The sequence below is a fragment of the Fistularia commersonii genome, chromosome 20 (genome assembly GCF_037954325.1).
Source record: "Fistularia commersonii isolate RoL2024-O1a breed Wild chromosome 20, RoL_Fcom_v1.0, whole genome shotgun sequence".
Classification (NCBI taxonomy): Eukaryota; Metazoa; Chordata; class Actinopteri; order Syngnathiformes; family Fistulariidae; genus Fistularia; species Fistularia commersonii.
In genome coordinates, this window is record NC_141303.1 from 6,527,623 (window position 1) to 6,552,580 (window position 24,958).

Consider the following 24,958-nt stretch of genomic DNA (forward strand, 5'->3'; position numbering starts at 1 on the left):
AAAGAAAACATGTCTGAATATTAATTGAACCTGCTTCCAAAAGGCTGTGAGAGAGCTTAATATATGCAAATGAGTGTATCAGCAGAGGCCCAAAGGCTGTCACCTCAGCGGTTAACCATCAGAACGTTAAAGAAAAATAGGGTTTGTCTGCCTTCGACATGAACCTTCTTACAAAGCTGCCACGTGGCAGTGAAATACGATCCATTTACGTGCAGATCTGAGAATAGCCATTGCTTTGTGTGAATCAATTAACCCACGCAATGTGCAGAATAGGCAAAGGGGAGGGAGTAAATGGCTCAGCAAGACAGGGCTCAATTAACCAAGCATGTCTGAATAGAAGAAGTGCAATTGCTCTGGCACCCATAATTTACAGATTGGTTCATACCTATTTTCATCAACAAAAGCATAACTAGTTATTACTGGTAAGTTAAAGGGCAGCCTAATTTGTTTCAAAGTTCTGTAGCTGACATTTGAATTTGAGTGCTGAATTTGCAACATTTCTACAGGCATTATTTTTTGCTCAGAAATCAAAGAATAAAGTGAACGTCTCGTTCCACATCTCAAAGTACGAAAAATTAGCTTGTCTTGGTAACTGGACTTGAATTTCTTCACTTGAAGTTGCTTCACCGCTCATCCAAGAGGTTTCTTCATTATTAACAGTCTTCCAGTTTGGTATGCAAGCCTACTCCAAATGCTGCAGGTGTTTTACCACCTGGGTCAAATTATAAACAGTATATAAATTCTTGTTACATTGTCCATCCTTGTCATCTTCATTGTTGTTATGAGAAATAACCATACATAGGAAAACACAATTTACCTGAATTATAACTTAATAAAACTGACTTATTTCTGCACATAAGCTTCCTTCCTTTCTTCATTCATTCTATTGAATAACTCAATGTGTGCAGTACTCATAGTGGCCTTTGGGTGGGTATATATATATATATATATATATATATATACACACATATATATATGTGTGTGTGTGTATATATATATACACACACACACACACATACATATATATATACGTATATATACGTGTGTGTGTATATATATACGTATAGTGTATATACATATATATAGTATGATTAGTATATATATATTAGTATATATATATAGTATAGTATAGTAGTATAGTATAGTATTAGTATATATATAGTATAGTATAGTCTATATATAGTTTGATTTGTGATATAAGAGAACAAATGTTTTGTGTAAAAATGATTGGTAAGACCTGGGAAGGCTTATTTTTCTTCCTTTGGCATCAGAATCTGTGAAACAGTCATGGCACAAAAAATTCTGATGCTTAAGAAGCAACAAAAATGGCAGGATATTTATTTACACTGCATATTATTACAATGTCGTTGGAGGTGCTCAGTCATCCAAGTTATGGTGAATTCTAGTTGAAATCTTCTCTTCGTGGTAACTGGACTTGAATTTCACCCCTCATCCAAGAGGCTTCCTCACTTCTAATGACCTGTGGGGAGTTTCCGAATATATCTGCCAGGTTTTTGGGCGGATCTACATCATGGTGGCTTGCTATGTAAGTGGAAGAGTTGATCTGCAGAAACTAGGTGAAAGGGGGGTTGTTATGCTAATGGCCTGTCCTTCGCTGGAACAAAACAAAAACTTAGCGGGATTACCTGGATTGGTATATAAAGCCCGTTGGATCACATGAACTGAGGCTCATGTGGACATTACGGGGGGGGGGTTCTGGTGGTGGGTCCTTCCTAGTTGTTTGGAGGGCGCAGATGAGCCTGGTCTGTGTGTGAAAATCCATCTTGGTAGTATGGCGGTGGACATTTGTGAAAGGTTGTGTCTAAGGCCCCCTCCTCTGTTCAGATAGGGTTTTTCTGTTTAGACAAAGATGGCTTCTTTGACTCCTCTCTCGAACCATCAGTCTTCTCTGGCCTGTAAATCATAAATTTAAAAAATGATGGACTGATCAAGCAACTTTATTTTTTCCTTCGGGATAAATAAAGTTGTTCTCATCTCATCTCATCTCATCTCATCTCATCTCATCTCATCTCTCTAATAAATCAATAAAATCATAAGCTTATGATTTGTATATAAAAATGATCTATTGCAGAATTCCCAGATTTCATAGCTTTCATGTTCATGGCAAATCCGCAGTATACCAGTATATATCTAGACAACCAGAAACTCCATCAATGTAGTGTGAAAATAAACACAAGTCAAAGCATGAATACATTTAAATGAAATAGCTCCTAATAGAATTAAAAAAAAGTATTTCGCCACACTATATTGGAAATGGGCAGAAAGCGCAGGGTGCAACTCCCCCGCCCTCATGTCTCTGTCAGAGGTGCTGAATGGCTCCAGGTGCTCCAGTCTACACCTGACAGTTTCACTGTATAATATTAGCTGTCTGAGTTACCTCAAGATACCAAATGTAACTGGCATGATCTGATTTGCGGCACTGACAACTGGATGACTTATAAATACTATCTAGAAATCCCACATCAAAGTGTTTCTCCTTCTTTGGTGCAAATATTTGTTCTCGGTCAACAGTTGCTTTAAGATTAACTCAAAGGGGTTTTTATGTTCTTAATTAGTGATTATACAAGCCATATTTCTATGTCTTCTGCTATTGTCACTACAAATTGCTAGTTTTCATTCAAAACAACATCTACTAATGCAAAGCACAACTTAAGGGAATACAAACTTAATTGATCCCCGTAGGGGAAATTCCTTTGTCACAGCAGCGTAACAGTCTCATGTCAAAAATAAAAAAGTAAAATAAATATAAAGAGACAGAAGACAGAAGAGAGAAAGAAATCCACAAATAAATAGACAGCAGCAACAACAACAACAGCAACTAAATGACAATATAAATAGTGTGGCAATAGCAATGACAAGAATAAAATAAATATAGACAGGATGCGTGCAGGCTGGGACCAACAAGGATAAGAAAGACAGCAGAGTTCGGGCATGACATGTGAATGGGGTGAGATAGTGAGGTTGTGGAAGCAGCACAGATGCACCTCAGGTCGGTCAGTCGTGTGCCGTCCAGACTGCGCTTGTAAAGTCTGATGGCCGTTGGGCAGAAAGGCGCGTCTGAAGCGTTGAGTTGTGCACTGGGGTGGGATGAACCGTTGGCTGAAGGAGCTGCCCATCATTCACAGCTCGTTGTGCATGGGGTGGAAAGGATTTTTCCAGGATAGCCTACAATTTGTCCTTCACCCTCCCCACTGCCACCGACTTCACCTTTTATACTTTTTAATCCATTAATTATATAATCAAGCTAAACCAGCACAGTTTAACATACAACAAATTATAGATGGAAACATAGAACAGCTTCATAAAAATTGCACAACAACAGACACTATCTCTCTCTCTCTCTCTTTTCGCCCTCTCTGATACACACACACACACACACACACACACACACACTCTCACACACACACACACACAATGGGAAAGACACATAAACGTCGCTCTTAGAAATAGCATACCATGACGCATATAAAATGTACTGGATATATGAACCTAATAAATCATATTTTATTGAGTCTGAAGGTCTGAATATGGATGTGCATGCATGTGTTTATGATGGGTGGATGAATGAATATGTGTATGTGTGTTTGTGTGTGAGTGTGTGTGTGAGAGAGAGAGACAGAAAGAGTGTGAGGGGACATACAAATTTTAATGCATTTCATGCTACATATACGACTTCTAACCAAGCTTGAACTTTATTACCCCCCCCCCCCCCACCCCCCGGATAAACCCTCATTAACTCCACAATAAAATTACATTTTAAGCGCAAAATGAAGAAGCTGGTATTTTAATTCAAAGCAGTTTTGAAACTTAGGATATTTACATTGCAGTATATATGAACTGTGAACACCCACAGTATCTGTTCAAGAGTTTGTCATAAAAATGTCTCTAAAATTGATCTTTGTCCCTAATTACATTTATTACAAAGTTCAGTATTATATACATGAATACACACACACACACACACACACGCATATACAACAAATACAGCATGGAGAGCGCCTTGTTACACAACAATCTACAGTTTTCAATGACACAAAGAAATTAATTTGCGTTCTCTCATGAAAAAGGGATTCAAATACTATGATTTAAAATTATTCTATAGATGCTGGTAAGTTTAAAAGACAAATACTGAACTGAATATTAGGAATGATGGTGTTTATTAATAATACAAAAATACAGAGTCATAACAGTTTGACCTGACTTTGAGCCCACTTTTGATTTGGATAGTTATTTCCGCCTGCTTTGTTGCTAAAAGAATATCTCCATTTTCTCTCCACATGTATGTGCAGAGAGGCTTGGCAGGCATCTAAGGTTTTGGGGGAAATGTCATAACATATGTCTTCTCTTGTATTTTTCATATCCAAGTATAGTATCATAATCAACAGTTATCATGTAAAATGTCTGGTTTTTTATTTTACATCTCTGCCAAACTCTCATGTCCTATTACATTTAATGGTCACATCGATCAAAAGACACCACGCATTTTCGGTTTCCATAATGGCTCATATAGACAGAAAAGAGGGAAAGATTCACAGTTGTAATTGATTTTCCACATACCCGTTTGATGAGAAAAAATAAATCAGTATTATTTTAGCGTGTGTCTGACTCATGCCTCACACAAGTAATTGCTATGCTTTGTCTTCATGAAGGAGTTAATCATTAGACTTAGGGGAGAAAGGTGTTCATTTCACATAAGACAAAAGAGATCTAAACAACCAAATATACTTCACTGCTTTTGCTCAAAATTTCAATGAAAGATTTTATTGATTTTGATAATATATAACTTCCACATCCGGGACCAACTGGTGTCAGAAAATGTGGAATGGGTCGACCGCATTTATTGTGAATTACAATGATCGGGCTTCGAAGTGAGAAAAGCCTGGATAACATTCTCCAGGTCCTCGTGAGATTAAAAATGCCTTTAATTTGGCTCTGGTTCATAACCGATAAAAGATGACCTTCAGAACATGGCGGACTTGTTTATCAAAATTCAATGAAGTGTCCAAGGAGACACCAAGAAGGTCTTCAATGAGCTGCCGTCATGTATAAATGGCAGTCATATATAGAGCACAGAGTTGACAAAATAAGTATGGTATTATAATTTGATGACTATAAATGAAATCAATCTCTTGTGCTTGATGCCAGACAGTTCAAATATCTGTTGCAGTGTAGCATATGACACTGTTTCACCAGAGAAATGACCTTGGACACTTCAAGGACAGCGCTCGCGGGAAGATTGTGCGCCGATAATTGTTCGACTGCAAGAATTCCTGTGAAGTATTTTCCGGTTTTATGGTGTCCATTCTGTCCAAATAATACATGTCATATATCGGTGAATAGTTTTCTCTTTAAGTTAAGGATTACAACAAAAGGTCTTTCATGGATGTTTATTTGCTTCATGAAATAATATCAACTTCTCTACTCGAATGGGGTTTTTTGTTACGGTATTTGTTTTTTTCTCAACAGAGCACCGCTTCCAACCTGAATGAAATGTATAATTTTAACGGTTTTAGCTTACACATTGTTGCTTTAACAGGACCTCGAGGCATTTAATGGTTGTTACGGTATTTGTTTTTTTCTCAACAAAGCACCACTTCTAACCTGAATGAAATGTATAATTTTAGCGGTTTAGCTTACATATTGTTGCTTTAACAGGGCCTTGAGACATTAAATGGTTTATCAAAAAGACCTAACAAGTAAATCTTTTCTGTAATAGGTATGTTAAAGATTGAGGACACGATTATTTTCAAAAGCTTTGCCATTGTCATTACAAACTGCACCAAGTATGAGTACTGTAAAAATTATGATCTGAACCATATATCAATTTAAGTAAATTGATTTGGCTTGCTCAGGGGCTGTGGTCTTGGCACTCAAACATGATGCATGAATCCTCCAAACTAAAGAGATTGCACCTTGACCTCACCTAAAGTGGGCAAACTCACACAGCATGGCACCGAAAAAGGGAACATTGAGAGAACAGAACCAGCAGGCGTGGAGTCTTGGATGAGGAAAACAGGCTTGATGCCCTGAGAAATGACAAGCAACTGTAAATACCAGTGGTAAATCAATGTGCTTACATCTATTATAAAATCACATCAAACTGCTGGGACATGCAGACAACATTGTTAAAATTCATCTGCTTTATGTTAATCAAACGTCCTAAACAGGCCCCTAGCAGGGTCATTTCCTGATGTGTAAAATTTATGTCCAAGACAGACTGATTACTCTGCTGTTCATTAAAGCTTTTTTGTCTACATTTATTTTCTTCGATTATGAATCACTCAATGCCCGTGATCACGTTTAGGCCTGTTTAACAATTTGGTGTGAATATGGAAGCTGCTGGTAAGTCTTGGTAAAATATGTATTTATTTATTCTTAGATTGAATAGAGGGAACAAACTGTATATGCCTAACTCATAATGGTAATTGCTCCTAGTATAACCTTTATTAGTATTCAGTGTGAGTCACCACCTCAGCCAATTAATCATCGATCAGCGCAACATTCTGGAATCATATCATATTCGGTGCCATAATATCTGTTTGCATCCTCCTCCACAACATCATCAACAACCAGTGTAATCGCTGTTTCATTCTTATCCCCATCGTAGCCCGAGAACTCAGTACAATGCTGGTGCCGATTTTACCATTTGCTCACAAAGCTTTAGAAACCGGAGGATTTTATTTCTGACAAAAAGAATGACATCTAATACCCCTCGACTGCCCAGTGGGACCTTTCTAAAGCCTCTTTGAAATGGCACCAATCCGAAGAGCCTCTCCGATAAACACGCTTGGGCTTATTTTCTGGTTTTGCTCTGTTCATTGGTCACAGAGGGTTTCTGTGAGGGATTTTGGCCAATGTTTGACTCGACCGACGAAATACTTTGCTCTTTGTACCTCTGTATACTAGATAGCAATAGCCGTCTTCACATCGGCTTTGAGATTCGCTACAATAATTTTATTACCAGTCAAAATAATCGTGTTTTAATTTGCTTTAATTTGATTACATTTTTGTACGAATGTATACCTCAATGTGGTAGCGGTACTTGAAAATAGCCACAGATATAGAAAGAAAAGTCAGAGAATGCAGAAGTCAAGATTTCTCATTATCTATTATCCCCGGAGGCCAAATCAAATCAAATATGCCCTCCCATGACTAATCCAAAAACCTGCAGTAACAGCAACATACTTTCTCTCAGATTCTGGTCTCAGTGAAGTAAATAACCAAACTTGCAGTTCACTATACAGTGCAGTTACACTGTATGAGATTCATGCTCACTCATTGGACCACTTCAAAGTGCTCTATGTCCTGAGAGACTTCAGATAAACTTCAGCGACAAGTGTGTTGGAAGTAGTTTGTAACAGCCAGTTCTCGGTTCGTCTCCCTGTGGAGAGAGTCAGCCAAACATCAAAGGGATTTTAAAATTTCCTCCAACATTAGAATTGCAGTTTTACAGGAAGCAAAACTGCTTAAGAGAGATAATTGCACATACATTTGGGAAAATATTACACAAGACACACGCAGAGTTTTCCCAATTGGTTTTCTCGGAGTCTTCTGCTTACAATCTTCTTGGCTCGTAGTCACAGCGCTCAGAGTTTTAGCCATTTGATCAGCAAGTCACTGGGTCGAAAGTCACAGTAACATTTTTTTAGCCTTGTTCTTACGTTATGGATACCAAAGTGTATAACCTGTTCTGTGGGAACTTTGCACTCGCTTGAACTTTTTGAGTTGCAGGTTTCTCCTTCTCCTTTCTTTTTGGCTGTTCCCTTCTGGATTTGCCAAAGGAAATCATCTGCCTCCATCCAACTCTATTCTCTGCATCCTCTTCTCTTATAGGTTGCAGGTTGGTCCAGGGTTATATGTATCCCTAAAATCTCAACAAACCGCCATTGCTTTCCCGTTGCTTGGCTTAACATTTTGCTTCTGTTTGGCTTTATGGGTAAATGTTGTGGGTTTTTTTTTGTGTGTTTGTATTTTCTAATCTTTTTCAATTCATTATTTTTTTGGGGGGTAATTTTTCTGTATTTGGACATGTAATATATGAAGGTCCCCTCCCTGAGCTGCCACCTTATGGTGGTGCAGGAGTTTGCGCATCCCAGTGATCCCAGGAGCTATGTTGACCCCTGGAAGGGTCACCCAAAGCGAACAGGTCCAAGGTGAGGGAAAAAAAAAACACGGACCCAGTTTTCCCCTGCCTTGACGCGGGTCACTGCTGGAGCCAGGTCCCTGAGGGCGGGGCTCGATAAAGGACATTCCAAGATGGTGGCGCGGACAAACGCAGCAGCTACAAATGTTTATTACTTTTTTTGCGTTCTTTCTCAGTTTTATTTCTGTCATGATGCACTAATCCAGTACAGAAGAACCGAACTGTTGGAGTTAGGAATTAACCCTGGACTTTGCTCATTTCCAAAACTGGACTTCATCCTACCAGAACTGCAGCAGCCCCCACTATTATCCACCGTGGCCTAGGAGACGAAGGAGGCACCGTATAAAAAAAAAAAAGCAAAATCTTGATCGCAGGCCTTCTTACGGGTCAACCAAATGGCTAATTTGGCAGAGCCCAATAAAAAGCTCAGCACAACTGACACGCTCTTGTTGGTCTTCTAATGGACCAAAAATAATAATCAAAAGGTGAAGGTAACCCAAGGAATAAACCCTTCGAAAAACAAAACAGTGGCACCAACCTTGGGTATTCAACAAACAAATGAGGCAATGCTTCAGGGTGTGAACAAAACAAACAGTCTCCGGTCACCCCAGGCTCAAAATGTGCTCTGTACGTGTCCGTGGCTATGGTGATGTTCACAATCCTCAGGCAATTCTGCCGGCGGTACCATTTCTTTTCATTGAAAGGGTGCAGATTTTACAGTTTGCCAAGGGCGCTGACCGATTTAATAAACCTATCAGTGTCACTGAAGTAATCAGAGACATTAACTTTCTTATAGAAGATATCATCTAAGAAGTCATTCTTAAGGTATCATCTGAGAAGTCATTTGTAAGGAGTAAAGACCATTCTGTACATTATTGCTTCTGGAAACTGAAAGTGTCCAATTCGGAACCACATTCCAGGTCATCGCCCTCACTTAACTGGCTTCCTGTCTCACCCGTATCCACAGTAGCTGCATCATGTATACGACCCGAAAAGTTTGGGAGCTCACCAGTCTCCGTTGTCACAGAGGAAGCAGTCTTATTTCCAGCTCCACGATGAGAATGGGGGTTTGGCAGTGCATGCCCTCTCTGCACTAGCTCCTTATTGATGGGTAAAGGGTTGGGTTCGCTAGCCTCGCGGCTAGTGACCGCACACAGCTGCACTGGGCCCCGATACATCGGCAGGAACAGTGGCCAAAGCCCTGAGGCGCAGCCTCAGTGGCAACGGCTGCACCCCCAGCATCCCCAGCAAGAGAGGCGCTCCCAGCTGCGGCGGAAGCCCACAGTGCCATCAGTTCGCCATCATTAACCGAATCGCTCTGATTCCGGCTTCTTGAGCAGAAAAGCAACTCGTTTGTCACCCCACATTGTGGCCCATGTGCTACACATTCAAACCATTTCATCTGCAGTGAACTGCCGTACACCAGATATGAGGCATCTCAGTGCTTTACTCTGAGTGAGACCTCCAGGGTCTGTGATGGCACCTCCAAAAACATGAAAACCTGCCTCCTCAGGGCCTTGTCCCACAGGCTTACTATTTTAAAGCCAGTTGCAATCTTTCCAAACCTTTTAAGCTCATTTTCCAACAGTTTGCTTGGAATGAACGGTGAACAGTGGAGACGGTGATCCGGTGACAGGGGGGACACCTGCAGGAAGGTATCGCCGACGTCCACGCTGCTAGCAATCAACTGGTGGACGAGCGCTTCGAACTTCAGGAAGGAAACCACGGCTCGATTCATTCTGGACGTTAGATTTTTATGACCCAACTGCTTTTCAAGCAGTATTCCCTCAACGGACACCGTGCTGTCAGGAGGCATTATATCCGTGCCGGAGAGACAGAAGGATGGGGCTTGGAGGATGCTATGTTACCCATTAGCGGGCACCGCCGTGCAGGTGTGTGGCACATCTCCCATCCCAAACAGTCAAATAAAGCAATCAACAGTCACGAATGTGAACAGAAAACTATAGAAAGAGAAGAAACTAAAAAAAAAAAAAAAAAAGGAAAAGGGTGAGTGGAAAAGTGGCTCAAATGGCCCAGAAAGACACTTTCAATCTCTGCCTCCGTCTCGCACACCCGAATCAGAAGTAGAAGAAGAAGAAAAAGAAGAAGACGGTCTGACTTGAAAGACAACTTTGACAGCAATGACAGCGTCCCTCTCCTCTGGTCAAACACAAAGGTTATAATCACACAAACCTACAGTGATTATGGAAGTGTGGCACTGATGAGGGATGTTATTTTATTCTTTCGCTAGTTTTCTATGTGGCTCTTGGACCTGATCAAAGCCTGAGCTTGTCAAAGACCAATTACCGTCCAGTGAAAATCCGGCGCTGAGATGAAAAGACATGACTGTGTTCTTACAACCACTGGGAGAAAAAGTAACATTAGTCGTGTCGACGATTCCTGCTCTACATAAATTTCTTATAATTATAATTATGGCGCTGGTAACAATTCGGGTACTGAGGGCAATTTTAAGTCAATAAAAGAGTTTTTTTTTTTGTTTTTAATTTTAGCATTCAGACCATCTATACAGTGGGTATTGAAGAAAGGCATTGTACATTATGAATGTTATCAAACCCCTTGGAAACTCCCTGTTGGAGAGATTTCAGTATCATAGTGACAACATCTTTTCTGCATAATCCAGCAGATTGCAGGAGTAGTATTTTGGTGGAAGATGCAGGCTTAAGAAAAAAAGCTCTTCACATTGTGCATGATGCAATCCCCTAGACTCTAGGGCTTAGAGAATGTAATGCGAATAGCAGTGTATTATAAGTCGCTCCGTGCCTTTGCTTGACCAAAACGCAAGGTCAGAATTACAAAACACACTTGTTGATGCCTCATTGGCTTTTTTGTTTCCTCATAACAAAGGTGTGCAAGTGAGATGTCACAAGAGTTGCACAGCATCACAAATCCGTAATGCATTTTTATCACATAACATATATAGTTATTATTATAATGACAATGCATTTGCATTTCTGCAAGGCTTCCCATTTCATGTATGAAACAAGGACTAATTAGAACAAAACAAAGGCATTCCGAAAGCCAACATTTCTGTGTAACTACTCTATAATCACCTGGATAATATGTTTATTTTTTGTGAGTGAGGCAATAAATTCACTTATGGATTTCTTTTGAACAACAATAGTTTTTCATGTTAATTATCTAATCGTGTAATCATGACATCAGCCAATCATGGATTCACCTTGTACATTATAAACAAAAAAGGTTTAACTCTCTCGATTAAGAAAATCTGTTTTTTTGTGTACCTATTTTTAAAGAAATATTATTGGGAAGTTTTGCCTCTGTTTTGCCATGCCAACACCATATGGCCCTCTCTAAAACTGAGCATGTTGCTGTGAAACAGATGACAATGAAATGACGCTCAAAAAGACCAACATAAATAACCAGAACTGTTAATTTCCAGGCATATTTCTCTTTTATGTTTGCTGCAGGTCAGCCTTTTTCCTGTTAGATCACTCTGGTGAAAATGAGTTTTTCCCCAACACCATAACTGCAATGACACACTCCACACAATCTCATCTGTTTGTATTTAAACTTGAGCTATTCTTATGACGGTCCCCTCTTTGGCTTCTTTCACATTCAGGCCAATTGTGAGCGTGCATTCTACCTATTTCAGTAAATGACTGCAAAACTCAACCGCTATATGTTTAATTATGTGACCTGTGGGAGTGAGACACTTATCAATAGATTTTGCATTATGAGCAAATCAGCCTGCATGAAACATGCCAGCCACACTTAACAGACCCAAGCAGTCGCTGTCAGGCGGCAGCCAATCAGTGTGCAGGCTCACTGGAAGCCATGAAATCTGAAGACTTCAAAGTTTCCAAGACAGATGATGGAAGTGATTCTAATCCTGCAGAAAATGGGTCATCTACCTTCAGGTGAAGCTAAGAATGTCTTAGAATGTGGTAATTAATTGTCTATGTTAAGTGTCTGAAAATCTAAAAGAAACAAACACTATCAAGAGATTTTTTGTTTTATAGTAACCTCAGAAACTAGGAGGCAGAGATAAAAAGACTAGTTGTATTATTCGCTAGTAACTATTCTGAGATGCTAATGTGCCTGGGGTAAAACAATATTTATCGTACAGTTTGTTTTACAATTACTATGTTGTCAAACCTTCCTTGTTGCTATATAAATTTAAGAAATATACTAACTGCATATTTGTGACTTGCTATGGAGTTTATTATAGGTTTGAGTTCACTTGTGTCTTCATCTGAATTGTAGCCTATTAAAACCCACCCATCCACGTCATAAATATCACTATAATAGTAGTTCTGGCAAGTTGATAAAAACACACCTCAACCCCCACAGTCACCCTCTCCCAAAAATAGCAACAGGAATAAGAGAGAATTCAAAGTGTTGCCAGTCCTTTTTGCCACACATTAATAACCATGGAGAAGGGGTGGCTCAGCTGTGCAATAAAAGTGCTGAATTTAGTCCACCGTCTCTTCATCGTTCTTCTATTAAGCGATGTCGGAAGCAATAAACTCTCAGTGTATCTGCGGCTGGAAGGGCAATCCATGCTGTACACAACGTAGAGTCGTGTTATGCAAGTTATCGGGAAAAAGATTTTAGATTTGAAAAAAATAAACTTAAAATACAACAACGGGGTGCGAATATCCAGAATGGAAAGCATCTGCATCCTTCATTAATTTTCCGACTGAGACGCGACACTGTCTGAATGTATCATGTCTGCATCATCATTGATTGAACTATGTTCAAGTAGGTTCTTCTTGAATCGTTCAAGGGGGATGATAACAGGCTTTCATTATTATAAGTAGAAAAAAATATATTTTATCTACATATTCATAGGTGCATCACATATAATGACTTGGTTGGAGTTGTGGTTTTCCCAGAGGGGTAAAGTAACAATTTATCCAGGATCTCTCAGACAACTGATACATTAGTTAAACATGTTTACATGTCGTGGGGCCAAATACTTACATGAAGATTGAATTCATGACCACTTTATGTAACTATATGGTCTCCTTGGAGACCAATGCTGTCACTATCAGCGTATAACTGTTGTCTCACCTCAATCTGTTGCTGACACTTCATATTCCAAAATATGATAGGACTTATTCTGAATAAACTGAGAGTATGTAAATATGTAAATGACACACAACATGGTAGTTGATATGTTCAATAAACTGTGTCAGTAAAGCCGAGTTTAAATCAGTTCAATGAAAGTTGGAATATATTTTATTAACATGCATCTATAATATTTTACAACTTGGAAGACTTTGCTTTTGCTTTGCAGGACAAATTACATTCACTTCCCAAACAAAACTCTATGTCTACTGGGGAGCGAAATGTATTCAAATGGTGTTATTAACAATTTTATTACCCAATTCAGATGAGGAATGATAAAATCTGACATTTAGATCAAACATATCATTTAATTATAAAATTGTTGTGTTTTTTATTGCTAGTTTTATTCATAAATTCAAACTAGTGTCTTTAAAACAATATTTAGCTCTTTTTTTTCTAAGATTTATAAGTGGACATTTACTAATGACATGTTTCCCCTAACATTAAACTTCCAAAAAATGACGTGTGAAATCAAGAAAGCAAATACAAAACCAATAAAACATAAAACAACAAATATTGATTTTTATCTTTAAAAATAATGGTAATGATAATGAAAATATGTATGTATGTGTTTGCGCGTGAATACACTACATATGTACATGTACACACAATAAAAAGCATATCATATATCAACATTGCCATCTGCAGCACCTTGTTACATTTACAGTATCTGACTTGTTCAAATTCATGTTAGTTGTTTTGCCTGAAAGCAAAAGCAATTTGCCTTTGTGCCGCTTGAGCCTTTATATTTCTAAATGCATGATCGTATAGCCCAGGAAGAGAAATGGCAGTTCGGATTTTAACAAATGAATCAGATGATAAATGAATCTGTTACCTTTATTCCATTAAACTGTCATTCAGTCGAATGTCATTATTGACCTTCAACATCCACAGCGAGATCGATAGATAGATCACCTTCAGAAACACTAAATGGAGTGACACATTCCAAGGTCATGCTATTTTTACATGTATGTTTTGGATGATTTAAGGATAGTAGGATCAATTTGAGGGGCTTAATTCATTACACCTTTGCCTATGTAGGTATTATGAATGCGATGTGTCCCCTAACAATGCATCAAAATCAACTCCGGGCGGATTTTATCTTACTCATTCTGTATATTGAGGGGAGATGTGCAAAGGGAAAGAAAGGACGGATAATGCCTTCTGGCTAAGGGAAAGCCTGTGTGAGAGAGAGAGAGATAGAGAGAGAGCATCAAAGAGGGAGAGATAGAGAGAAGGAGGGTGAGTGTGAGATTTTCTTCCATTTGTCATCCAATCAGGAGCCTCGGGTATTTGAGAGCCAGTCTCATTTTCAAGTCACCAGTTCAATCCAAGCATAGCCCCTGCATTTGGAAACATGCAACCAGGTTGTCACTTAGAATATGTTCATTTATTCTCATTTCAGAAGTGCCCTGGAACATGAGGACAGCCGGCTAAAATTGATTCTCACGCACAAATAAGTTGGGGAATAGACAGAAACAAGGTGGGGTAAAGGTAATGCATCGTGGGCCGCACAAAAAAAGGAAAAACATGCACCCTCCTATGCTATTTGTACATAAGAAAATTGGGAAAAATTGCCCCGAATGAGTGAGTGAATGATTGTTTGTCTGTATATGTGGCCATGCGATTGACTGCCGACCCGTCCAGGTTGTTCCTCGCCTCTCGCCCGATGACAGCTGAAATGGGCTCCAGCATCCCCTGCAACCCTCAGTGCAGATGATTGATGGATTTTGTACATATTTGCAGTATAGAAGAGATACATTTGGAATTCAAAAAATAGCAAAACAGAAACTCGGCCCAGATTATCCTCTAATGCAAACTTCCAATGCTCGTGTTTTTTATTTTGGATCTGCAGTAAAATTCATACTAACAAAGTGTAATAAATGGGCCGGTGGATAGAGTGAAAATAAATGTAATTAATATATGGATATATAAAAATGCATGTTGTTTTCCTTGCAGAGATAAATTCACAATGATTATTGCTATTCAGGAAAGAATTAACACAAGTGATGACAATTCAGGAATGAGTCTATCAGAGGAACAGCACATCTTAGATGTTTTGGAAAGAAGGTCAGAGAAGCCAGACTGAGATGGTTGGGTCATGTACAGAGGAGGGATGGTGAATATATTGTTTGACGAATACTGGAATTGGAGCTGCCAGGCAGGAGGTCTGGAGGAAGACCAAAGAGAAGATTTATGGACATAGCGAGAGACGATATGAAGATAGTTGGCGTGAGAGAAGAGGATACAGAGAGTAGGGTTAAATGGAGAAGGTTGATTTGCTGTGGCGACCCCTGAAGGGAAAAGCCGAAAGGAGAAGACGAAGAAGAAGATGACATTCCTTAATATGGTACCATTCTTTAGATCCTCCATTGAGGACCTCATTTGAGGACTCAGTGATATCATACTTCCAGTTGACTGGCCCTAAGCTTTGGAAGAGTCTCTCAATCGACACCCTGGTTTTAAGATTTGATGGACTCTCTTAAAAGCAGCGCCTGAAGAGGCCTGACCTCAGATAGAATATTAAGATATCAATTCCTGTCCTTAACCCTGGTTTCATCTTGCATATTTGATCATCCATCCATCATATACATATATTTTTTCAGTTTCACATCTTTGTTATCTGCGGTTTCAGACATTATTTATTGACCTGCAAAGCACTCTGTGAGTGTGTATGTACAACCAGATTTGTAACATAAAGATATAATAATTGACTTTGTTCATGTGTTTCTGCACTGGTGAGAGACTCCTCAGCGGACACTCAGCTGTCAACCAAAATTTCAGCGTCTCGCTGTCATAACCATGTTGTATCGACAACACGCTTTATCATTTTGCCATTGCAGTGGATGTTGATATTGAGCAGCTGTCGACACAGACACTGCAGAGATTGTTTTGCGTTTGATCTACAGTGTCATTATGTTCACACAATGATTGGAGCTCAGACAGCAGTGAATTTTGAATGATTTTTTTGGTACATAACATAAATAATTCTATTTCAAGTATCAGTTGAATTGAATCGTAATGATTTCTACACATTTTCAAAATTATCTATTTTTTATTCTTCATTTATAGGTCTGAAGAGATTCTTTCTGGGTTACATGGCCAATAAATCGCACCTGAAAAATGAATATTCTCTGGATAATTTGTCTTCTTTTTTTCTCAGATGCCACAAAAGGCTGACTCTTGATGGTGTTTGATAACAAAATAAGATGTTGCCCATAAATCCAGCAATCAAATTAATCTTTAAACCGGCAATTCATCATATATAATGCATATTCTTACTTCATGAACAAATTTCAGAAATGTTCCCTTCTAAGATATAAATGAATTTGTAGCAGCTGAGCAACTTCATTTGTAAATTTAGATATGTTTATTGTTCGTTACAACGTTTAGTTTCATTTTAGATTTTTTGTAGTTTTTAGTTTTTTGTTTTTTTTTTTCATTTTCACAAAATTTGTATTTGAATTAGTGAGCACATCACATGACATGTATGTGATGGTTTCACTCCTAATTCTATTCTGGTACCAGCAGAAAATGGACACATATTTTACTCCCACAAGAAAGGAGGTAAAGTTAAGTACCTTTCCAAAGATTAAATGTGTTTAATTGTCGACAACATCCTCTGTTTGACATTGTCATCTTGACCCTCCTGATAATATTCAAGAAACATTGCCAAGTCAAATGACTCAGCATGTTGGTTCCTTCCTGCTCAAGCGAAGTGTGTTTGTGAGTGTGTGTCTGACTTCATTTGTGTGTGGGACGTTCCAGAGGAGAAACTCCACACTCTTAAAGACAAAGGAAAACAATAAATCATTGGAAGCTATTGATGTTACACTGTTAGAAGCCATTGTAGCTGAAGGCAATCATTGATCACACTCCGTAATCACTGATTGAAAATGACGAATTAGAGCGTGTCATTGCCTCCGCACCAAGTGTGTGCGTTCACAGCTTGTTGCTCCTTTAATTGACTCACACTGGACTCAATGACCTTTTTCTCACCAGAAGAATGAAGATGCAGCATCAGGCCAGATTAGTCACTTTGCTTGAAATTACAGCTTGCATAAAATAAACATACTGCAGCTGCTCGCCTGCGACACTTGGGCGTTCATGGCCATCTGTCCTGCATTTTAATTTCTCAGTTTTCCATTAAAATGACAATTTACTCCGCCGGAGACTAACTTTGACTGTTACATACAATAATATAAATGTATTTTCCATTACTGTGACTAGCATCACATTCTTTGAGAGTGAGTGATCAACTTATTCAGCTCTGTGCTATGACTAGTTCTTATTCTTTTCTAGAATAAATGGCTGTTGTTAATGTTTAAGACCTGATTGAATTGCATGATGTAGAAATTGTCACACAATACAAGTGGATAACATGTTGCATCAAGATTATTCAATTATCTTAGTGAATTACTTCTCTGAATATAGCACCGTGCTCTCATCGACACAAAGCAAAGACACACAAATCACCAGCATCTCAGCAGAGAATACAAAGGGTTATTTTACAGATACTAACAGCTAATTGTACTTCTTTCTTTTACGTAATTGTGGATTTTCTTCACAAATAAAAAATTACAAATGCAGTTTGTGTTTCATCCTGTGCTGATTTCTTATCAAGCCGTTTCTCAACTGGAAACTGGATAATGTCTGAAGAACCGGATGCTATTTCAAAAAATGTTGCACACAAAGGAGAATCAATTTTGTCTCAAACGCAAGAAATATACCTTGTCTATCATGTCTAAAAGCTGTTTTATCAATTTCTGCTCAGTAAATTCCTAGAAACATTTCAGCAGTTTGTGTCCATCAATCCTCAGCAGGTATTTGTTCACTTTTCTTGTGTATGACTTTTGGACCATCTTTGTAATTTTAATGTCTGCTTATTTCCTATTTGAATCTGTCACCTTCACAACCAGACAAACGGTTAAAGGACATTTATAAGTAGTTTGCCTCTCTTCCTCCCCTTTTCATAAATTGTCTCTCAGTCTGGCTGTATGCCCGTCTACTGCGTTCGCTGCTATGAAATCCAGTATTCTGCATAAACTGTAGCTCTAAGCTTATCCAGGCTTAGCCAGTTTCTGGGCTTGAAAACTGACTGCCTCAACTCAACGGAAAGGTCTTGGTATCCCTCCTGCCAGGACACTGGAAAACAACAATGTTAGGATTTATACAAATGAATGGATGAATACATAAAGGAGAAACCAAGCAGAATCCTACAAGCATGCGTCCACTTAAAAACTTATGAAGAACTTCAAATGTGTTGATAGAAAAAAAAACACACCAACCTGAAATGTTGTATTTTATTTGGTAATCACTATTTTTAGATGAAAAGAATATTATGGAATTGACATGGTTGAATAAAAATTAATGTGAAGCTTTATAACAAATGTATGATTTTGGCGTTCAGAATGGAAATATTGAAAGTGAAATCAGAAATGATATTTACCTGTAAAAATTATTGATGAATATTCACAAAATTGGGTTACTTATTTACCCATTCATTTCATTTATATGTATCTTTAATTTCCCTTCTGACTTATGCTCGCTTGAAGGAAAATACAGATCGTTAGTTATCATTGATCGTGATCTTAATGACCTAAGTGGCGTTGATCTATCGTGAGATGACAGTTTCGTCTTAAATCACGGCTTTTGGCAGAGGAATTGTAAGTGTTATCAGACGGTGATGGTGCTGGGGGTGGGGATAGGAGTGGGTGTGGGTGTGGGCAGCTCTCCACAGAGGGGATTCAAGGCTGATTCCTGACCTTGGGACTAAACAGCAATCTGTACATGTCACTCCTCCATAACTAATGTTTTATTTTTTTTCTGTGGCATGCAATGGGTTAAAAATGGATCCTGGCCTGACTTCCATTTATTTATCAGTCTTTTTTTTTTCAAAACCAGCGTTTAAGACTACCGGTGCAACATATATGATGAGCGACAGTCCGAAAAATTATCTCACCGAGGCATTTATTGTTTTTGCCTTTTTGTGAATTCATGACATCTATCCTTCCCTCCGGCCGCCAGTGACAGACTTCAAGCGGCTTCTCGTCAAAGTTAAGCGCATATTTCCATTCCTTTGGCAAAGTCTAAGGTGCTCCAGTCTGTGTATATTGAATTATTTGTGAGATGATGATCCTTAAATAGCAGCTGGGAATACAGATGACTTCTCTTACTGTCAAACTGTGCCTGTTATAAATGCTGATATGACCGTGCCGTAGCAGCATTAAGTATATCGGTCTGGATGTTTCGTCTGTTCGTTGGATGACAAATTAGAAGCTGTCTGGTAAAGTGTGAGCTCTTTCCTCATGGGCCTGAAGGTGGGTTGGCTGAGAGTGAGGTATGGTGAATTAATGAAATTAGTTTTAAGAAAAATGTGACATAGAAATCATTTACTTTTTCAGATGTCACAAAAAGCATTTTGGATATTTGTGCTTTTATATTCCACTATATATTATCTATACAGCCTTGAATCAAGGTTCGATCCTATCAATTGACCCATAGTGTTAGAGGTAAGGTATGGATAAGCATCTCAGCAAACACACGAGTCCGGGGATGAAATATTTGATTATCAACATACTAATATACTTCATCTGATAAGTCCACCTTCTCGCTGAAGTTGTAACTCACATCGCAGCCAGAAGCTATAACACAATGTCACAGTGCCAATCAATAACAACAAACAGTTGCTTCTGGGAAGATTGATACCAAGCAAAAGATGTGCAAGAAAATCCCTCTGACAGAGTCACTGTTTTGATTGCATTATACAGATTGAAGCTGCTCTGTTATTAATTCAAAAACTAACTATATTAGAAATGGTATAAGTTTTTTTAAATAGCTTTGACAGTGCTGCGGAAATTTATGGTGTAATTGCATCACGGGTGGATAAACCTCATGAGTTTTGTTTGGCAAGGTTGGGCAGATGAAGTATTAAGTCACTAAATTTCTCCCCGTGGTGAATTTCATTCTCCTTGTCAGCATTGCAAACAAAGTGACAGCTAAGCATCTCATATACCTACAGCAGACTGCAGAGAGCAGCAATTTTTTAAACAGCTTTCAGACCATGCCGGTTTTGATGTGGCGTCCTGCTATGACACCACAGACCTCACTCCCGGACTGCGATGTTCGCTCTGCTAGTCAATATCAACACCCTAACATATTGTAACCACAGCTGCCAGCATGTAAGATTTAAGCAGGGCGAGAACGTGACTGTTATCCTTGAGGTTTTTCAAATTTGTCGTGGTCCAAGCTTCAAAATTAAAGTGATGACGATTACAAACAGGCCAGATGAATTATTCAGATCAAGAGTAATCCTGCATGGCCCAAAGGTAATGAGGGGTGGACAGTACATCAATCATGTGTCTGCTCGCGGTTGAAAAATGCGCTTAGACCAAGACTGTCTGGGATTGCTGTTAGGTGATGGTGTTTATGACAAGTAGCCACATTTAAAATAGGTAGGGTTTAGGTGACATAATTGACATGTCACTTGTGAGATAGTACCTCATCCTCCTTCTCTCCTCTGAGAGATTTATCATGTAATGAATCACAGACATTTACAGGTCTGCCATCATGCACTTATTTCTTTTTTGCATGAGATGGGGTGCTTTTAAGGCACAGGATATCTGGTAAAAGTAAAGAATATTTGGCATTGTTTTGAATATGTGACAGCAGACATTATAAAACTGCAAGGCATTTGGAATTTTCTAATATACTGTGAAATCCATGCAGTTCTGTGCCGCCTGAGGCCATCGATGTAACATTAATAGGAAAACCTGTGCGCAGTCTGTTTGATAAAGGCCATCATCATGGTCCTGTTAGATAAATGTGACATTTCGAATAATGGCTAAACTATTAAATGTGTGCCGCAATCAGAAATATGCTGTGAAAAATCTAATATGTGCAGATGACTCAAGAATAGAGCGTTAATAGCTTAAAATATGACTGATACTGTAATATAAAACCGACATTAAATAAAAAGTACATATTTTTGAAGAGCGAGGCAGTTGTTAATCAACACTGTTCTTGATTTTATGTCACGATTCTCATTAAATCAGCTAATTCTACTCTTAACCCGACCACATATCTGTGTCAGTTTAATGCTGATGCCCTCAGGCCTGACGTGACCTTCATCAAGCGTAAGATAACGAGACCTGGATGCATCCAGTGATTGCTATTTACGGAATAGCTGACAGCCTGGGAAAAACCTTGCGATGGTGGGAAACACAGCTGATCGAGGGATCAGACCCCAAGTTGGAGATCGCAGAGGAGAGCAACCCATACGCTCACGCTAAATATTGCTTGTCAGAACTCAAAAATGAATGAAATTGACTGAAATTATTTGGTGTGTTTCTGCGATTGGAAGGAAGTGACATCTGAAAACTCGCTAAAGAAACACAAGGTGCCAAAGACAAGGAATGAGAAAAGTTTTGTCAGTGACTAGAACCAAGCCAAAGGCCACTGGGTATTGTAGTTTCCGGGACACAGAAACTCAGCTACTTCTTATAGTAAAAAGATAATAGTCAAAAAAAAAAAATCAAACTCTTGGTTATGGTGATGTGACAGCAGTATGCAAAGAATTCATTGTTGCTTCCTGGGGCAACAATACAGACATGAAACGAGACATAAGAAGAGGCATCAGAAAATCATGTAAGTAAGTAGTACTGATATGTGAGAGAAAGTCACAGTAAGCAAAAGACCGAATTGAAGGAGTGCTAGAACTTCTTTCCAGCTACAGAACCACATGTAAAAACTAATAGTCTAACCTCTAGCTAAGGGAACAGTGATTGACTGAAGTATTTTGGGATACAGAAGGAAGAATCAAGCCGTACTTTAGACCAAATTTAGACCAAATAGGCACTGACCAAATTCTACTTATTCATAAATTTACTATTGGTCATTTTGTTTTCTATTTCATTTAATTGTGTTTTTATTTTTGTCAAAAAAGCAACTCTTCATAATATTTTTTTTTGTTTTATTTCGACAAAAAATATAATCCATCGAACACATAACATTCAGAATAAGAGTGTTTCCGTTATAAGTGGGGTGGAAGTGGTGATCCAATGTCACTTGATTGACATCTAAAACTAATACATCTAATGTAATGCTGGAAAAAAAAACTAAAGAACCAAGAATTAACAACCTCTTGATGGCTGATTACTTTGCATTTCCTTAGTCTGTCAAAACTGAAGAGGTCTACTGGAAGAAAGGTATCTTGACGTGGAGGAGTTGAGTTGTTTTTATCTCCTGCCAGAAGTCACTGATGGAATGACATGATTTGATGGCTAACAAAATTTGCCTTGATATATGATCACATTCTTACGATCAGGGATTTATACATGTTGTTGATATTCTGTAATTTTTGTTTATAGTAAGTTTGCTGAACGGTTGTTACTGCCCAACAACATTTCTCGATTACACATGAACCAAGGAAGATGCCTTGAATCAGGTTGTGCGACATAGATATGATATCTGGGAGATGAGAATCAGCGGTTAAAATTTGGTTTGAACAAATATCAAGACATTTCTGTTAACAATGAATATTACAATGTATTTTATATTAAATTTGGAAAATAGAAATATTATTTTGTATTTTAAAGGTTTGTCAGTGTTTGTCACTGAAGATTAATGTAACAAAGTTTCAGAATTACTGTGCATATTTAAGTCAAAGAATTATGGTAAACTAGCAAATGTAAAAAACATCATGAGTTTTTTGGGTTTTTTTTTTTCCCAAGAATATCCATATAAAAATACTGAAAAAAAAACATTTGACTGAAAATAATATTTTATATGGTATATGGTTTCCGTAATGATGAATGACATATTCCTGCAATATCATGTTGTGCCCTGAAAGGTGGATGGCACCAAGAAAATAATTTTTATTCCTGCTTGTCATTATGTTTAAAAAAAATTCCCTTATTTCGTCTCTACAGTCCTCCTCAGTAACTGATCCACTAACCATCGGAAAGCAAATGAGAAATCACGCTTAACATTTTCCATCCCAACCACTTAAGGCAAGGTGATATTGATTGAAAAGCAAAACGGTTACACATATATTATGTTCATTCTGCATTCCAATGTTGTTTATTTCACCAACATCATTACTTTATTATTACTTGACTTGTAAGCTACATTCATTTCTGTGCAATTTTAGTTCCAAATTACATGGCTATATATGCATTTGTATTCCATGTTATAGCACCACTTACAAATACGTTTACCTTATTAAATATTGATCTGTGTGAGCTTGTTGCCTCAAGCATATAAAAGGTTGATTTCCTTTATTAAATTCTGATGTCAGAAATTCCATTCCCGGTGTTTTTATTTGCATCTAAACAAGCTACATGATCTGGAAACAAATTATGGAGTAAACATTTACTGCACTCACACGATGACATTTTATTGATATATGTGTAAAATAGAATGTACAAACAGAGGATTTTTAATTAAAGTAGATTTTCATTCATAGCTAACTAGATGACTTGTGAAAGACATCAGCAGTAATAAATGGTTCTTCATAAAAAATAATGAGGCGTATGATTTATATTAAAATTGTGTTTTGAAACAATTCATGATTTCTCAAGAGCGAAAAACAATTATCTACCTACTATAAGCATAGTTTCTATGGTGCTGACATGTCTTCATAACAGAAGTCACGTCACCAGCCTGTAATTTTTTAAAGGGTCATGGTGATTTAATGTGTGGGTTTTCTCTAAGTCCGCTCACAGTCCGAAAACATGCTACAGACCCTAAATTGCCAAAATGTGTGTGAGTGAGTGAGTGATTTGTTGTATGCCTCTATATGTGGCCCAGTAGATCAACTGGCAACCTTGTCGAACCCTGCCTCTCGTGCAGTGATAGCTGGGATAGGCTCCGGCCCCCCCGACCCTGAGTGCAGGATTAGCACTCACTTTACTCATTGAATAATTGGATGGTTGAATAAATAGATAAATGCACTGGGGATTTAATGTATCAATGTCAAATCGTATTTAAAATTTGGCCCTACGCACACATATGCATACACATTTTCTCCTATTTTGTATACAGCTTTGAAGAACACTGATAAAATCTGAGCATTTGGGGATTTTCAAAAGAAAGATTTATATTTACAGTGGGTTTTTTTATTTTTTATCATATATCTCACTTGGTTTTTTTCTGTTTGAAAGGCTCTATGCTTTTCAGATAAGAAAGGTACCAAGTCCAACTAATACTCATCGTTGTGGTTCCATCATATCATTTGATGTGAAACCCATCAAAAATGTTCTTAAATATCAGTGCTTTTCAGAAGAGGTGTCGCACTCAGTGTGATAAAGAAACATAATTATTTTGCTGCATACTCTGTATCTGAGATAAACCCGAGGCACATGATCCCTTCATATGGATATTTTAAGTGTAACAGTTCGCCTTGATATTAACAGAATATCTATATCAGTTGGGAAGAGATGAGTTTCTTTTCTCCCTTTGAAAAATCAAGCAACAATGCTATAAATGATGGATAACAGTCCCATGACTACCCATTTCAAGATTCATTCTGACATTTACAGTGGGGCAAAAAAGTTGAAGTGTACCCATGATGAAAATTATAGGCCTCTCATCTTTTTAAGTGGGAGAACTTGCACTGTTGGCAGTTGACTAAATACTTTTTTGTCCCACTGTAGATTCATACAATTCATACCTATTTCTCAT

General features: G+C 38.2%; 1 long non-coding RNA gene across 1 annotated transcript in view; it reads right to left on the reverse strand.

Annotated features, from left to right (window-relative positions):
* Positions 1-1,728: 1,728 nt before the first annotated feature.
* Positions 1,729-24,958, reverse strand: part of LOC147222734 (uncharacterized) — a 51,413-nt gene continuing 28,183 nt past the window's right edge. The window contains exon 3 of the long non-coding RNA XR_015107687.1: positions 1,729-1,914. This is a non-coding gene — a long non-coding RNA (uncharacterized LOC147222734). The remainder of the gene's footprint in view (positions 1,915-24,958) is intronic.